Raw genomic sequence first — 19,455 nt, 5'->3', positions numbered from 1 at the left:
AAGTTAAAATCTTCCACATATCAGGTGGTTTACGTACAAATATACATCATAAATTCCCAAATAAGAACAACTTGTTGAAATTTGACAGTTTTCACCCAAGATCACTGATGGAGAATCTCCCTTACGGACAGTTCTTGGGATTACGTAGGAACTGCAGCAAGGTGGGGAATTTCAAATGACAAGATGAGGATCTCATGAACAGATTGAGGGCAAGAGATTATCCGGAACACATCATGCAAAATTCACAGTTAAGGGTTAAGGGCCTGGAATAAAAGCAGAGATGATTAATTGGGAACGACAAAAAGGGATAAGACAGAGAACATGTTGATATGTGTAACTACATACAAGGTAGTGCCAAACTGTGTGAAAAAGATTATTCAAAAGCATTGGCATCTCCTTAAGACAGGGACACTGTCTTTTGAGAGACCCCTATTTTCAGATAAGCAAAGAGACACATTGTACCTACTAGACAGAGGACAGAAAGTCAGTATGAACAGGACATCCACATTATGACGGCCTCCCTAGGGTGTAGAACACTATCCATGTGGTCAATGTAATGTATGTGAGTTAACCACCCATAACACATCCTTAGATTTGGGCTTATAGAAAACCCTGCATACTATGCAAATTGAAATTCCATATTTGTTGTCTACATCATTACATGCCCCTGCAAGCTGAGATATTTCAGGATGACATGCTGAAAGGATAAGATCCGAATAGGTGAACATCGGAGGTGAACACAACTAAAATAGCCAATCACTACATCACAAAAGGCCACAAAACAGCAGATCTGAAATGGGTAGTGCTTGAACAACAGGATGACAATATATTTTTTTAATTGGGAGCAAAAGTGGATATGCCACATGTGTACCAATATACAGGGATTGAATGATGACATCCCCTGGGCCTCTATAAACAAATAAGAAAATGACCGGTCACAGATACCACCATGGGAGGACAAACACTCACTGAGTAGATATAGGTAGAATTTCGCAAGGGCAATAGTAGGAAGCAGTACCAGTGACTACCAAAAAGATGAGGCCCACACTACCATGGAGACACAAATTACTTCCATGAACTAAACACTATGTAGACTAACATAAGGTTACCAAGGCATTTGTTCGAATGTGAACAGCTGGATATCAAAAATATCACCACATCAACACAATATTTAAAAGACCACATCAACACAATATTTAAAAGAGGTCTACAAAATTAGCAATTTCTTTAAATGGATACAATTCATATTAAACTAACACAACCCCTTCATCTGTGAAATCCACCAACTAATATTAATAAATACTCAAGGTATACCTATTCATGAGGCCTTTTTGAAACATAATGACGTGGACAGGATACATGACTGAGAGCGTTGAGATGCACTGCGGTATGGAAAGACACCGGCATGCGTACCACGTGACCGTGGTCATATGACCCTGAAAAGGCTGTTGTGCGAAAAGAAAAGGCAGCCGTTTGGCTAACCCCACAAGGTGCAGGTAACGGGGAGAGCCTTTGGTGCTGCACCAGGTCTTGACCTTTGATCAAGTAAGTCTTTTCAAGATGGGGTATGCTCATGCACCCATTTCTTTTTCAAATAAGAAACAGGCCTTATTTACCTTGTTTTTTCCAGTGTGTGACTACAAGGCCGAATGTTTCCCTGTTTTCCTATGATTTGAGGATTTGATAAAGTACATGTGTGGCGTGCCATTATCACATTTTGTAAGTTGAAAATGCACGAAGGATCAGCCTCATTGACAATTTGATAATTTTTAATTCATATAGCAAAATAATCTCATTAATCTGAGCCTTTTTAGGTCTCGCCTACGCAGCGCATGCGCTACATAGGAGGAGACCTTTAGGAATCGATTCGCCTTTTCTGCCAAAAACATGCACCCATTGCATTGCTTTCAGTGGCAATGCATGCACGTCTGGCGATTCCCTTGCGGGAGCGAGCTTTGACACCATATGTTTGTAATTAACTTGCAAACGTATGGTGCCCCTGCTCTCTCCCGCAAGGGAAAAAGGCGCAGGCCCCCTCCTCTCTCCCCTCCCCATGCTGTCTCCTCCTCTAAGCCCCGTTCACACCACCAGCCCCCGTTAGCAGCCCACGCATGCTCCTCGGCACTTCAAGCAGGTGAGTGAGTCCTCCACTTCCTGGCGCTTCCTGGCGCTTTCTCCCGGTCTCTCCCCCTCTCCCCTGCCTTCCTCCAGACCCCCCTAGCAGGATGCAGCCTCTTGGCGCTACATTCTTCATGTTCTGCACGTCTTCCCGTGCTCCCTACTTCCCGCTCCTGTGACAGGTCCGGGGATGCGGAGGGCTGCTGGGAAGGCACAAGTGGAACTGACAGACCACGCGCTGTAGCTGCAAACGTCTCTCTTGAAGTTTGTCATGCTGGTGATTTCTGATTGGGTGCCCGCGCGTTGCCTCTCGGAGAGAGAACAGCCTACAGGAGGCCGGCAGCAGATGGACACTGCCTGTAACCCCAGTGGTAATGCCGCCGTGTGCTTTTCCTGCAGCTTGCACTTGAAATGGCGACCCTGCTCTGGACCTGAGCTCCCCAGCGGCCGAGAGCGCGCACCTGGTGGCAGGGCAGGTGTGCGGAGCCACCATTGATTCAACAGGTAAAACATGCATGTCGCAGAGTCTCCTCTGCTTGTGTGGGTAACAGGGGCACGCGCCTAGCACACATGGAGGCACGAGCTGGCAGGTAAATGGTGGAGGCCTGATGTGGTGGTGGTGAAGGATACCCCAAAGCACTGCCCTCTGCTTCACCCCACTGACATTAAACCAGTAGTGTTGAATTCTGTCTTTTTTGTTCGGCTCTGCGCATGAACAAATGGCCTGTTACTGGTGAATACATATTCGAGAAATTGCATAATCTTAAACATTTAAAGTCACCAAATCGGGTGAAATAAGGGTTTTTTATCTTTTTGAAGAATGAACCCTATAATATCAATTATCGAGATTAACACTTTTGTGTTGGGTGATTAATTTAAGAGGGTTGTCAGAGATAACGTCACCGGGTGATGGAGGGAGAACATGCAGACACACAGAGAGACGGGACATGTAAAAAACAAGTTGTAGTCTCATTGCAAATTGCTATTAAACCAGAGTCTTAATCTGAGCACGGATCCAGGCTTTCCCGTCAACTAAATTGTGTGATCCTGGTCCCACGACTGCATCACGCTGTATTCGCGTGTCTGTCATGTTTGAGAACTCTAAGAAATCAGCATTTACACCCCGAATAAGCAGGGCCGCTGAAATGATGTGATCGTACATTTATTTACGTATTCCTTCAGAGTACACTCAAAAGGCATCAGCGTGCTGTGCAATGGACAACACAAAGCATAGCGTTGTTATACATCATCAACGTAAGGAGCCATGTAACTGGAATCGATTATGTGCATCTAAGACCAAGCATTAGAAACCACAGCTCGACTCACGAGGAGGGAGGGGGATACAAGACACAAGAAATCAGGAGGTGGGAAATAAACTGTATTAGGCAGTAACAAATCAGACACGAGAGTATGATTAGCCTAACGATAGTGAAGATGAGAGCAAAAAAGAGAATACTTATAGCTAGAGAGAACAACCACTACTCCGGATATAGTTTTAACAAGAACTTTTTTTTCGGTCATTTTTTAACCAAAATTGAGTTAGTGTTCTGAAGGCCTCGCATCAACTCGGAGACCGCTCCAGAGTGTAGGTGCTACACCTGAAAATAATTTCTTTGCTGATTTTTACCATTGTGATGTCACAGCATTTACCACACATTTGTGTATTTACCACATTTGCCATATAATCTAGCTTCTGCAGAGTTTGCATATTTTAACACAAAAAGAATCTCTAGCTCAAACGTATCGAAAGTTACTGAAAACGTAGCAACTTCTGTTGCCCTGCAGTGGTTGGCCCTTAGCTTCACAGCGGCAGGTCACCTTTCAGTTACAGATTGCTGCATTTAAGTGTTAACATGAGGTGAACCATTGCCTAGACATTATTAACATCTAAAACAAATGCAACACAGTGAAATAATACTGCCTTCAAGCCTGACCCATGATGGTAAGATTATAGTTTTATGAAGCACATTTTCTTCAGTTTTTCTAAAATGAACAAAATCTCACATTAGTCACCCGGCCATGCCATAATTTACAATTGACTCAGTCGCTGAGTGAGCTTTTGAAAATGGTTCAACCACCTGTCTGCCTTAGTACATATAAGGCTTTAGAACATAATCTGCTGTGAGCAAAGGTGTACTCTACAGGCTTTCTATAATGTAATTTTCTTTATTAAATATCACTACCAGATATTATATGTGTCTACGGGCTCAAGACGTACTTTAATTAGGCCCAATTAAATGAAATTCTTTTGCCCCAATCTGTTAGATTTGTGTTTTTGTTGTACTGAGTATGAGAATGTTATGTTTGTATTAAATAAGTTTCAAGAGATCAGTGCCTCTAAAGAGCAGTAATAGTACTGTCTAAAATTAGCAAATCATCTGCATGAAGTAAAAAATTGACTAGAAAAGGGGTATTACCCAGATCAGTGCGAGTTGGCTCATTGGTTCAAAAAATAAGATGCAGAATGTTTGCTGGACATGGGTCACGAGGAGAACCAGATTTAATAGTGGAAGCAATCAACAGAGGCATCAGTTAAAATGAAACCGCAAATAGCACAGATTTTATCATGGAAAAATATAAAAGGTAATTACGTAGGTCTTGAATGGTACAATCAAATTGGAATAGCAAATGGGCGGGAGGAAGGAATTGGCAGTTTTAAAGATCGCTTTGGCCGAGCTGTGGGAGGTACATTATAGGTATCTGGAAGTTCTGATAGTTTTTTAAATATTTTGTAAGTTTTGTATGAAAGTTTTTACTTGTAGCTTGATAATCATGCCTCCAGAGTTGTTCAAGAGCCTGACAATGTCTAACAAGCATTGGCATAGCCAAATAGGTCTCGCCTTTGGGACCTTATAAGTGTTTAGCCATGCAGCGGTTGATGTTGTTGCACCAAGGATATTGTGCTGCATAACTAAATACTTATAAGGTCCCAAAAGCGAGACCTATTGGCTATGCCAATGCTTGTTTCTTTATGCGCAGTGCACGTGCCTGTTTGCATGGTTCCCCCCACATGATACAAAATGATTACAGTGCTCCCAAACGATATCACTGAAAACAAGAATTAGTATCCATGGGGGCTAAAAACAGTAACGTTTTTTCTTACCCACAACAACTAAATTGGGGCAGTCCCTCATGAGGGTTCATAATGAATGATGCTATAATGAGTTGATGACTGGCAGCGATGAGGCGGGTGCACAGATTCAACATTTTCCAAATAGGAACATTCCAAGGGATTATGGGGCACATGCATCAAGGTAGGCTTTTGCAATTCCTTAATTGCGATTATCGAAGAATCGCAATTAAGGAATCGCAAAAGCCTATGCATGTAGGAATCGCTCTAAAAATAGCGATTCCTAAACATTTCTTAATTGCGACTCGCTAATTGCGACTCGCAATTAAGGAATGGCTTCTCATTCATTCCTATCGGCCTAGAGGCCATTAGGAATGAATGGGAATTGCATGCGCAATTTGCGAGTAGCCAAAAGGTGTAATGTGAACACATGTTGCACACACACATGCCCCAAGGGCACGTGTCTGTGTAACCAGGAACTTAGAAAAATGCACTTTAGTGCATTTTTCAAAGTGTTTGCAAATTACCATCAAGTTCAAATTGATGGTAATTTGCGACCCCTAATTGCAAAATCTCTATTTGCGATTTCATCATGCATTGCATTCAGGGAATCACAATTTGCGATTCCCTAAATGCGATTGCAATTAAGTAATCGCTATTTTTGCGATTTCTCAAATTGCGATTTTTGCATTTGGGATGATGCATCCCAAATACAAAAATACCGGTCGCAAAGGGGCAGATTCTGTGAATCTGCCCGTTTGCGAACAGTTTTTCGCATGATGCATGTGGCCCTTAAATACTTGGTCCGGATGAAATTCAAGTTTCAATGTTGAGCCCACCCAGATACTCGCTTATATCTGGGTGTGGACAAAATTTTGAAGCATGCCACTGACAAGAACCACAATGGGTGAAAGTACTTTTACAAAAGCCATAAGGGATGCCTTGGTGGGTTGAACCCTACAGTCCTATCATTAATTTCTAATATCTAATACTTACAATCGATATTTATGAGGTTCCTTTGTATCTTGTTGTACAGCTTGTGATCTTTATCAAAAATCAGAAAATAAGAGACTCCTGGCACCAATGACTGACCCTGAGGGTAAGGGGGTTTGGGAGTGTGAAAGAAAGAACGATGGTTGTGGTGTACGAGTGGAAAGAATAACTGATGTGTCTTGATTCTCCATTTGAGCAGGACACCCTCCGTTTGCGAGAAGAGGTAGTCTGTGACAAACAAACACTATCACTTTAGGTAACCATACATGAATGCTTTACACTCAGAATGAGCATGTCCCTCTTTCAGTTTTTGTGGCTTAAACCAACTTGGGGAGACCACCACCGAGCATCCCTTCTACTCTCCGTAAGGTAAAATTAGACTTTGACAAATAATTTCTGTTTTTAAAAACAAGGTTAATTTATAGAGTTGCCAAAATATCAAGCAAGAACTACTGAAAGAAATCCGAGTCCACTTTGGGGGTCCTATTCTCTTTTTCCTCTGCTGAAAGCTTCTCATTTAAATTCAAACTGTAAGGCTATCCTTGAAGAGAGAAGAAACCAAAAAGAAAAAGCTCTTGGCTAGTGCATTAACCTGAGGTCCGTGTCGTAGGCAGAATTAGCTGGAGCACTGAGTAACGGTGTGAGAATGATCATCGTAGTCAAGGCATGAGAGGCTCACCGGCACCTGCTGTATGACCAGGTTCCAGGGTTCAAGTTTGTAGAAAGCCATCTTGAAGGAATGGGATTAAAAGAGAGGTTGCAAGACCCTATCTTCCAGGTAACAGTGTCAAGGTTGCTCTTGTTATAGGCGACAGGACTCGGAACCAGTGGGTGGTACTGGTGGGAATCAGAGCTCTCTCTTCAGATAGATTGATGAAGCAAGTGGGCAGCCATACTTTGAACATAGTGTTTATAGCCCATCATCATTGCCGAACTGGCCCTGGAGGGCACCGGGCATTTCCCAGGTGGGCCACTAGGGTGGGGGTCGGTTTTGGGCCCCTGGGAGGCTGTTTTTGTTACCGGAGGTCTGCAATATCGGCCCCCTGTAACAAAATCGGCCGAAAACGGCCCTCGCAAAGTGCTCGGCTGCACCCCCCCTCACCCCAGGGGGGTCTGGCCGAGCAGTTTGCCAGGTCCGGTTTCGGTTCCCAGTCCGGCCCTGCCCCTCATGCACATTGAGAGTGCTGCTTGCGAATCAGAAGACAGTCTATGGCAAGAAAAATAAGGGGCATTTCAGCAACGAGGGGATACAAAATTATCACCGGTTTTGCGTTCGTTTTCGGGAGAAAAGCGGCGATAATTTTATCGCCTAATTAGCAAGGTTACGCTATCGCGTGAAACCTTGCATTAGCGCCCGGACTCTTAACGCCCAGCTTTGCATCTCTAATGAGATGCAAAGTGGGCGTTCCTGACCTGACATGACTAAAGAAATGTCGCTAAGCGACATTTCTCCTATCATCAAGCCACACGCTATGAAGCATAGCGGCAAGAAAAGTAGCGATAACCCCTGTTTCGCTACTTTCCCTACGCCTGCTTCAGGACTGACTTAGCTATGATATGCTATGGAAGGTGGATATCATGGCTAAGTATGTGAGGCCCTATCATCAAGCTAACGCCAAACTTCGTGAGATTATCGCTGGGTTTCCAGCGATAATCTCACGTTTGGCAGTTAGCGCTAGGATTTTTATCGCTTTTGAGATAAGCGTTGCTAATAGCACACTATCTCAGCTATAAACATCCACATTAGCCGGCGATAATTATCCTAGCACTAAGTGCACTTAGCGATAATTATCGCCGGTTGTTGCTGATATGCCTCTAAGTCCTTAATTAGTCAGTAGTTCTTATAAATCAAAAACAAAATACTAGACACTCAGGCAAGAAGCAAGGGAATCATTAAGCAGAGGTCTTTAATTGCTCAGCAATGTTTAATTAGTTAGCAGCCCTTGTGCAAACAAAACCAAACTACCAGACACTCCTGACGAAAATGAAGGCTGCAGGAAAAAGGGGTCTTTAATTGCTCAGCAGTGTGTACAAACAAATATGCCAGAAATTCTGGCAGGAAACAAGGACAGCAGGAAATTGAGGCTTCTCATTGGTTGCTCAGCAGTGCATGTTGTTTTAACAAAAATGCCAGGCTTTTGTAATGAATTAAACATACATGTTTACAGTGCACACAAACTAAAGTGCATAGAATGGCTTTCAAATAAAAAACTCTCAGCAGAGCATGCAAAATTAATTAATTCATAGAGTACATGGGGCCTTCCTAATTGGGAAAAAGTGATGCCAACGGGGAACATATAGCACAGGCATACCAGGGTATGATACCAGCCCTAGGCTCTACCGAGTTGTGACGGTTTCAGATAGGGAAGACGTCCTTGACCCTACTGCCTGAATCACGAAGGTGGCACAGAAAGATGCCCTTTTCCTCTCCAGACATAGGGAAGAACCTCAGAAAGAGGCCCTCAACCTAGCTGACAAACAGAGAAGACACTGCAGAAAGATGGCCATGACTTCGTCCCACAAACAGAAGAACTGTATGAAGATGCCTGTAACATCACAGCCTTTTTGTTGGACACCTGGTTGCAACACTTGGGGAAGAGACCTTAAGTAGTATGGAAGCTATTGATCATTGGTGAGTGGGACAGACTCAGGCTGAGAACCTAAACACATGACCATGCTACAACCAATTGGATCAGAGAATGAGCATAATCCAATATAGGAAAGCAGAAGCAGTCAAAGCGAAAGTCACAGTATCCATCGGGAATCAGAGTGAAAAAAGAAGGAAAACAAAAGGCAGGCAATCAGGCAGTGCATCAAACAAACATGGCGAGTGCCATTGGAAGACATATTGGAGGATATAGCAGATTTATCAAGTGTGTGTGATTTAACGTACTAACCACTTTACTTTCCAGAAAGCACATCTCCTTTGTATCTGGTGAGCCTGTAGACTTGCAGTCATGGCAGACTCAAGACAACTCCAGGAGGAGGGAAAGTCCACAAATACATAGTTCATAAACGGAAGCACTTAAGTCCCCTCCACATTCTGTTTTCCTCTTATCCTTTCTTTGTCTCCTTCTTTATTCCCACATTGGGTGTTTCAAAATGGACCATACCACATGTGTTGTCCTTGAAAAACAAACTCTAAAGCGTCTATGACTTATTCTTCTAGCTATTGGTTTGAACAACATCTAGCAGGCCTACCGGAATTATGTGACAGAGGAAGACCAGATTATGCAGCATGTTTGACCATAGTACACGGCCAGGAAAATCAAACTCCGGTGTACGGCGCAACGGAGTTAAGCAATTAAATAAATAATTAAAACAGTTTACATTGTGCGCGCTGCATTGCGATGTTAAGTAATTAAATAAATAATTAAAATATTTTACAACGCAGCGCGCGCAATGTAAAATTTTAAAATTATTTATTTATTACTTAACTCCACTGCGCCGTACACCGGAGATTACTACTCCCCCCCCCCGACCCTCCCCCGCCCCGCCCCGCCTCACAGCCCGCAGCACTCCCTCAGCGAGCCGCCACTGCTGACTAACAGACAAGCAGCAAGGGCTGCTGCTGGGAAAGTACAGCAGTTCTCAGCAGCACTCCAAAACTTTTAATGGGAAAGGAACTGCACTTTTCAGAAGGGCTGTTCTAATTTTGAGTGCACGTTACCAGCTCTTGTTAGTTGCATCTGAAATCCCAATGGTTGCATGGGCACAGTCTGAGCTCTCCTTTCAGATCAGGTCACTAGTCTGCAGTGGAAAAGACTGCCCTGGTGTGGCGTCATCTCATCTGGTCATAGTACTCTCAATCCAGCACCAATGTGCATTCCAGAAATCTCCAGATAACCATGTACAATATTACTTTTATTATCTGGCACAGTTAATCACAAGTCTACCATGTGTTACATGTGGTTGGCAAACTTTTCAGCCCTACAGTCTTTCTAGAGACACGACCCTCTTGTGAAATGCAGCCTGGTGGGTTGCTGTGCCTCCTACTGGACAAACTGTATTCCAGGTTCCAGTCTTGGTAAGATAGAGTGGTATGTTATGGTGCATACTAAATGGAGACCCAGTTTAATTGTGACAGCACACTGACTTACATTTAAAGGAACATACCAACACTTCTCCACCAGGCTGCAGTTGTTCCAGGTAACTATATTTAAAGTGGACAAAAAGTACTGGTATTTCTCAGCTGGGCTGCAAATTCATTTTATGAAATGGTGCAGCACTTGTCAGCAGGGCTGATATATATTATTAGCAGTACAGGCACTTCTATCCAGGACTGTTCTACTTTAGTGGAGCAGTCACAATAGGTCTCTACAGAGTTGCTATTTAGTCAGATATGATAGACATTTCTTAGTAGGTTGATTGTTTTTATTTTATTTTAATACTGATATATCTCGCTCACGTGGCCATAGGCACCACAGAGCTCTTGGATGAAGCACTTTCATTCACAGAGCACTGGCACTTCTTTGCATGGCTGCTCTACCTTTAATAATCAGATCTTCCCAGAGGACCACCACTGCTCCGGGGGTTGCGTTATCCTGCAGGGCTCCTGTGCTTTCGTTGTTGAAGCATCACCGCCTCTCAGAATGGTCTAGTATAATTACTGACATATAGAAATGCCCTGTGCAGACGGACCTGCCCCAGTACTGTGCAATCCCTGGAAAACAGCACTTCTTTTTGGTACATAGATATTCTGGGACAGATTTATCATAGTGTTGCGTCGCCCTTGCGCCACGCAAGGGGGTGCAAGGCCGACGCAACTCTAAAGTCAGATTTATCAAGCCATGGAAGCCACCCTTGTGTGACCCTGCATGTCTTGATAAATCTGAAGTAATGCAAGGCAATGCACATTACTACCGTGCATCACTCTGCCGCAGGGCGGCGTTCCATGGGTGAAGCGTGAGTGTTCCAATGTGTCCGCCCAAGGATTTTGACGCATTGCCAGATTTACCGTTAGTGGTTGATCTGGGATTGCGTCAAAATGCTATGCCTACCCAGAGGAGGCGTAACAAGGAGAAATATCTTTATTTTCCTAGTTTATTCCTCTTTCTATGTGTCCCTTCCTGCATAACAATAATATTACTTTCAACACAGGCACCATAGCACCATGACACAAGGGTGCCTGTATTGGTGCTAGACAGCCAAAAGTACACCAGGGCAAGGAGAGATCAAAAATACACTGTATAATGTTAAATATGGTGCATTCTTGCCCTTTTGTCTTCGCTCCTCCCTGGTGAACAGTGGAGTTGGCCCAGCTCTTGAAGGAAACTCTTCTGCTGTTTCTCCAACGTAAGTGTATTGGTTAATTTTTCGGGCTAAACAGGAGGCTGCTTCTTCTGAGTTATTTTAGTCAACGCCAACTACTTGTATAAGTCTAATTGGGATTGGTAATTATGTCATGATTTTGTAATTTGTTGCATTATAAAGTAAATGATTGTGCATAACACCCTTTTTAAAAAGTTCTCAAAGGATAAGCTGATTTCTGTTTCTTATGTGTTCCACTTGCACCATTTAAAACACTTTTTTCACGATCAAAATGTAATCCCCTTGCACCTAGTACAGAACTTAAAAAGCATGGTTGATGCTGCTTCTAACTCCTTGTAAAATAAATATTTATGCCTTTCTTCTTTTTGTTAATACAATTACAATGAAATTAAAAAGTGGGACTACGTATTTTGTGTAATCCATGTACTTTTTAAATTGTAATTTCTCATTGACTCCCATTAAGACATTGTTGTATGATATTACTTTCCCTTTCACTCAGCGCAGCACAGAAAGCTGGCTTGCTGTGTTGGGCTGTGTGAAAGTTTGATAAATATAGGCCTCTGTATGTAGATGTGTCTAAAAATCTGAACACATCTTTAGGATCAAGAGGTCCTAAACATCTATATCTAGAGCAGTGTAATTTAGTACCCTCCCCTTTAAATGCAACTTATATTTTCAAAATGTGTTTAACTGTACTAATCTGTGTGCAGTTTATAAATCAATGGTAGCAAGCCACTGTATAATCATTTTAATGAGAGCTACCGCATAATTTTTTGAATTATAAATGTATTCATCATGAAAGAAAGGATATGCTTTCTTTAAATTGTATGTGATGTCATCATTTATGTTAATTGTATTCATTTAGAACCTGTTTTTAATCTAATGTTGGCCTAACCTGTAACTAGGCATTATTGCACACATTACATTTTATAATCTGTTTTGCAAGCGTATTGTTTTCTCCTCTGCAGGTGCCTTATTAATGTGCTTGTTAAGTTAGCATAAACTTATTGCTCGATTTATTAGACATGGGGTCGACTGATCTTTGATTAAAATTTGGCCTCCGATATGGAGACTGAGACGGTGGGAGAAACCATCCTGTACTGGGCAGAGTGGACTGATGTTACATCCAAGTTCTCCCAGATGATTGCTTCTTTGTTGGAAACTGGTAAATTAGGGAGTAAGCCCGCTGTCTGAGAATGCTGTCTTTTGATTGGTTTGTTTGGTGAAGATGATAAGGAGAAGCGTTCTAGAATCTTCTTTCATGCTTTAATTTTGTGCTCTTTAGAAAGCACAACAGACCCTGTCCTTCCATTTGCTGAGAGGATACTTCTTCTCAACTCTGCTAATTTCCCATGTCCAGAGTGTTAAGCTATATGCTTGAGTACTCAAACTCTCTCCAATGAACCTTATATCTGGTTGATCTAATGTTGATATTCCTCATAGAATTCCCCCTTACCACTTTCAATACTTTATTTAGAATAGGGATGTTCGTTAATGGAACCTGAATGGGTCATATTTTGTTTGCTGTTTGTAATCCTATTTTTCATTTTCCTTCTTATAATATGTAAATTTAGAGTGTACTTATCTCTCGAAGGGTATCCAGGCTCTAGGTAGGTGAGTAGGCCAATTGGGCTCCTAGTTGAAAGCCAGGTGTTCGGTCTTTTGTGGAATTTGTTAAGGGATGGGTAGGTCCTGATGTGGTGTGGAAGGTCGTTCCAGGATTTGGTAGCGATATAGGAGAAGGATTGTCCCCCCAAATTGCTCCTGTGGATACAAGGTATTTGCAGAAGGTAGAGGGGTGCTAATCTCAGTTGCCTTTTGGGCTGTGGTTGAGGTAGGTAGGTCCAGCGTTATGGAAGGCTTTGTATGCATGGGTGAGCAGTATGAATTTCTGTCACTTCTAGATTGGTAGCCAGTGTAGCTCTCTGAGGTGGGGCGCTATGTGCGCATTGTGGGGAATGTTGCAGATGAGTCTGGTGGTGGCATTCTTTGTATGAGTTGGTTTATGATTCCAGCATAGTGTGCATCGCTGTAGTCTAGTTTGCTGGTTATGAGGGCCTGTTTGACCATATGTCTGGTGTCAGTGGGAAGCTAATGGAAAATCTTGCAGAGCATACGTAGGATGAAGAAGCAGGAGGAGATGACAGTGTCCACTTATTTTGTCATTGTGTGTCTGTCGTCCACGATGATGCTGAGGTTTTTGGTGTGGTTGGTGGTGGTGGATGTGGGTTCTAGCTCTGTTGGCCACCAGAAGGAGTCCCATGGAGAGCTCTTGTTTTCAAATATCAGCACTTCAGTTTTGTCTTTGTTTAGTTTTAGGCAGTTCTGTTTCATCCAGTTTGCTATGTTGGACATGCAGGTGTTGAAGTTGGTCCTGCTGGTGTGTTTTTTGTCTATGAGGGAGAGGATAAGCTGTGTGTCTTCAATGTTGGATAAAATGTTAATTCAGTGGGATCTAATGACGTGGGAGAGAGCGCCATATAGTCATTGAAGAGGGTAAGCCTCAGTGATGATCCTTGAGGGACTCCACAGATTAGGTTATTGGGTTCGGAGGGAGCCTGATCCGCTGATTTCTTCAATTCTTCTGATTGATTTAATCTGTAATGTGAATTAAATTGTTAATAACACCTTTAAGGTCCGGACACTATCCTCTCTGTTTTTCTGTAGAGCCACATTACTTTCACTGTACTTGAAATGCATTGCCGATGTTAGCTCCTTTCTTACACTTCAAGTCGACAATCAAAGGTCCACATGAACAGTGGGGAATTCTGTTTAATGACTTTACTAAGAGATTGAGATTCACAAAACCTCTCTCTATCAGATGTCTCCCTGTGAAGAGCATTTCTCATGATTGAAGAGACACAGCTTATGCTAAAAATAGCATAATTCCTACATAGGCGGACCTGTACCAGCCAACCTCTGCTGCACTGAACACCTATTCTACCTATATGGTAGGGTTTGTCCCGATCTGAAGCCTTTTTATGGTCTGGCTTGACAGCGCAGCTATTGCCAAACAATTATGTGACCATCACTAGGGAGGGGCTTTGGCACAGCCCAAATGTTGGGAGCCAGGAGTCAATGGTTTGATTGGGCAGAAGTTGTGTGCTTCCACAAATAAAGTGCTTGCACTCTATGCAGCTTTGATCATTTTGTTCATTTAACCAGGTGCGTGTGCTCAAACTTTCATGGGCCCACACATGAAATTGTAAAGCTACTAAAGCAGCACAAATGAGAAGAGGGCAGTCATTAACCTACATTGATTTTTAGGTCTGACTTGACAGTGCAACTGCCACTTGATCATTTAACCCATATCAATATTTTCCTGCAGTTCTTTTCTTCCACACAAATCCATATCCATTCCCATGCTATCTACTTGTAATGCTTCTCATTACCATACAACGTTCTTATAAAGCTAGACTTAATGGCATTGCCAATGCTTGTTTGTTCTTTTATGTCGGGCTGAACTCAGGAAACGGAGAGAAACATAGTGGTTTTCTTTCAGGTATTATCATATCATTACATTACCCTAATCCTCTCATATTGCTCACCTGTGACTATTACTGATCTGGAGCCTGAACCTAAATAAAGAATTTTTTGTTGCAGCAAAAGATTTCATGAACGTAAGAGGGGCGATGATGTTTGTTCAACTAAACCTAACTGTACAGAAGGGATCTAATCATGAGGCATCACACATATAGACGAGAGAGATAGTGGGGTCTATTTTCATAGATAGTTGGGCCCTCATCTACTTCTGAATGGGATCTGTTATGTTTGGGTGCGTTCCCGTCCAGGTGTGACTATCTTGGATGGTGTGGCCTTGTATCTTTATATCTCCCTTACTTCCTATCACAGGTAGTAGATTGAAATGGATTCACTGCTTCTCCTCATGCCAATGCAGGCCTGATATTAAGGATCAATACATTCAGTCACGGCTGGCATGACTCACAGGAGGGGGGGGGGGCGTCGCACGGAGAGTGGGTCGCGCTGGGGGGGGGATGTTTCAGTTTAAATTTATATAAAGGTGAACTTAACTTCACCGTCCCGGTCCCGTGTCATCCCACGTCTTTTCTGCTTCCCTGCTACTCACAGGAAGCAGGCAGCCTCCCTCCCCTACCCTAAGCCAATCACAACGCAGCAATGGCAGCGTTGTGATTGGTCGGGACGCCAACCACACAGGCGTCCATGGAGACGCCATTTTCTCCATGTAGGCTGCATGCATGGAGAAAAAGGAGAGTGTGTATGACTGGTTTGGTCGGCCCTGGGACTGACCAAACAGTCAGCGCCCTCAAAGTGGGCAAGCCATTCCTCCCCTACCCTAGAGCAGGACCGCCCACCCTCCAGCCCCCAACCAAACCCTTCTGGTACTTATAATACCATTTATGTTTCTGCTTCTTGCACTGCGAGAAAGCAGTGGGGCGATTCTCCTCCGCCCACATGGAGGAGCCGCCCCTGAATACATTCAATTGTGTACTATTATAAGGCATCTAATTTACTTTCTGGAAAACATTATCCTTACTGACCTGTCAAGCTTTGTGCTGCAGGACACAAGACCAACGTGCTATCATTCTTTCATTTAGATGAGTCTTATCCATCTCAGCTCAACTGGAGGGGCAGCATACAAGTGACTTGGTGAGCATTACTTTGTCAGGTGCCTCCCTGACGTTTTTCAAACCAGAGACTTTATGTATCAACTTATTTCCCTATAGACACAGAATTGATGAAACCCTTTGATGCATCAGACCCCAGATTCTATGCACAGGTTTGTTCACATAAAATAAAGAACTTCCTGCCTTTTGGTTTTTCTTACTAATCCTTTCGTATTGTTTTTTTTTCCCTTAGTGAAATAAGCACAATCAATGCGGTGAGTCATACATTTCTTCACTTCGGAGACTCGTTTTCCCTGTGACTATAATTATGTTTTTTTTACATAATATAATATCATTTAGATTTATTCACTGTTTCTCCACCTCACCCCAGAGATGCATTATGATTGAAGGTAAGCAGACCTTTGTTCCCTCTATAGATTATATCTGGGCCCTCTCTGAAATATATATGTTTTTCTGATTAATTTGTTACAAGGTGATACCCCACTGACAGGTGTTTTGCCCTGATGAAACCCCCTTGCTTTGAAATACCCAACAGGATTGAAATGTCAATTGATTATGAATTTCGACTAAGATGTTAACCATATATTGACTTTGAATGAAATATATTAGTTGTGATATTGTTCACAATTAAATTGTTCAAGAACCAAACTACCTTTTTAAAGATGTTGTATCGCTAGTGTATTCACTTGGTTGTTCTCACATGTTTGTACACACGAGTAATGCTACCAAACTTTAATGTAGCACCTTGGATCTTATATAATATACATGATCAGCCATTTGTCAGTACTCTTTATGGTCTGGATGTATGCACTTTGCAGTACACTGATATTTGATGAATTTTAGCAAATCCTTTGGAACAATTCTTTGCTTTCACTATTTTGTATGTCACTATGACGGGGACTTGAATATTCTGATATGGAGTTTGGGGAGGAAGCACTAAATAAGTGGTGGATCCCTTGATTTAAGATCCTCTATCACAGGCATGTTGTGTTGGAGGACATTAACTTGGTAGATACTGCTTGATATTTAGGGCCTGATTAGGATGGCGGTCGGACAGCACACCCACAGGTCATCGGTGGTGGTCTGACCGCCGACAGGCCTTCAGTCCGACGGCAGTTGGAATCACCATCTCGAATAGAGGCGGTGCAGAGGCACGCACTGCTGTCGGGATTACGATATCCCTTTCTGACAGCCTTTTCATGTTGGAAAGACTGCCATGAAAAGTCTGTTGGAAAGGGATTTTGGGGGCTTCAAGCAAGGCCTCGGTCCATCATGGGCCACTATTGAAAATGTAGTGCCCTCACTCACCTCCATGCACCTTGTGGCACATGATGCATGGATGTGCAGGAAGTGCTCCTTTGTATGGCACCTTGTGCTGTGGCACTTTTCCTGGGCTGCAGCAATTGCCTCCGTGTAAAGGAGCACTTTGCGACCAGCAGCCCTGGGGTAGCATCGTTATGCGGCGGTCGGACCGCTGCCTGCTTGTCGAGTGGTCTCCTGACGGGCGGTGGTTCGACTGCCCGCTATTGTAATTAGTCCCTTATTAGTGTTTCAACCGGAAATCTGACAATGACAGATTTTGGTTACCATCAAACTATACAAAGACCTAACCCTAAACAAGAACCTAAGGCTGTGCCTTTTATTTAAAACTGCTTATGAAATCCACTTATTTTAGACTAATGCTTTTATCAAATGTATTTGAAATCCCCACCACCTGCCACAATTTTGCTCAGATATTGGTTAGTGGCGGTCTTTCTACTTGTTTTTTTGATGATGTCTGCTTGGATTTCGAGACATAGTGTGGCATCTCTAACCAGAAGGCACCTTTAAGAAGTATCATGTTTGGACTACTTTTCCTATGACACCAACAATTTGCTACTCATTTCTAAATAACATCTTTGATGGAAGAACCAAAGCCCCCTTAAAAAAGGGGGCTTTGGCCAATGCAGTGCCCCATCGCGGCTGTGCGGCATTCCCTGAGTGTCCATGAGTTCGGGCCGTGACTCACAACCCACAAATCTCGACCTATACCTGAAGTGTTTCATACTCAGCATAGTCAATCTCTGAACGTCAGGCAGAGTTGTCATTTCCCCAGTTTCACCGCTGTGGCTACCGGGCTGGTCGAGCGTGAGCCTCTGGACCGTGTCTCATCCCTGTCATCATCCACTTGTCGATTCTGGAACTCCTGATTGCGGGTTTGGTTTCCCCGCCAGTCCTCCTCTTGTCGTCGGCAACTTCAGATGGCGCAGTGAAATACCAGGATTTATCTTTGTCAATGACTCTGAGTTTTGCTGGAAAGAGCATCATATATTTTATTCCTTTCTCCCTCAGAGCGAGCTTCACTCCTTCAAAGGTGCGTTGTTCCATTTGCACCTTCAGGGTAAAGTCTGGAAAGAATCGTAGTACCGAGTTCTCAAAACGGAGATCCCTGGGCATCCTGGCCGCCTGCAAAACGGCGTCTCTGTCCCTATAATTTAGGATTCTAGCGATGATTGTTCACGGAGGGGCTCCTGGCCTCGGCGGGGGAACCGGAGCCCTATGTGCCCTCTCCACCGTGAAAAAGGTTGAGAGTCTTTTGGGCTTGAGATGATTCAATATAATGTCCTCCAAAACGGATCCATGCTTGGGCCTTCTGCCCCCTCAAGGACCCCCACCACTCTAATATTGTTGTGACGGGCCCTCCCTTCCTGATCCTCCAGCTTCATTGCCATTTACTTGTGCTGCTGTGTCACTGTACTCTTTCTTCAAGCTTGCCTGTCGCAGACAGCAACTCCGCAATGTTCGTCTCAGCCATGGTAACTCGCTCCGAGGTTTTATGCATGTCTTGTCTCATTAGATTCATTTCGATTGTGACCTTGTCAATCTTCGTCTCTAGGGTCATACCCAGAGTTTGAGTGGCCGTCATAATTGCTCCTAGGGAGGGCTCTGTCAGCGCTTCCTTGTCGCTGATTGTTCGGTCCTCTGATGCCGCTTGCTGCAGGACAGCATATTTATCCAGCTTATTGGACTGCGCCCTTCGGTTTAGTCATGATGGAGTCTGTCCCTGCTACAAGCCGCGACTACCTTGCGTGTCCACCAGCACTCCGGTCTCGCTGTTAGGCTTCTGTAGAATATGCTCTCCTGCCAATGATGTGGGGACCAAGCATCCGGGAGTCTCGCCCGCTCCAGTTATGGCCGACTAGCATCTGCACCTCCACTGTATTGCACTCTCAGATATGGATCAGCATTCCCCCGCTACACCCCTCCTGGTGTTCAGGTCTCTTATGAGAGCGCTGAGATTCCTGCGCGTGGGCCCCCTCTCTGCGTCAGTGCTGTCCTACTTTGCTTATGGTTCCTGGGCCCGCTATGCGCCGTCTCACCGAGGTCTCAGATGCACTTCCTCGCGATTAACCCCGG

This window comes from Triturus cristatus, chromosome 5_1 (assembly GCF_964204655.1).
Source record: "Triturus cristatus chromosome 5_1, aTriCri1.1, whole genome shotgun sequence".
In the NCBI taxonomy this organism is placed as follows: domain Eukaryota; kingdom Metazoa; phylum Chordata; class Amphibia; order Caudata; family Salamandridae; genus Triturus; species Triturus cristatus.
This window is presented reverse-complemented; position numbering follows the sequence as displayed.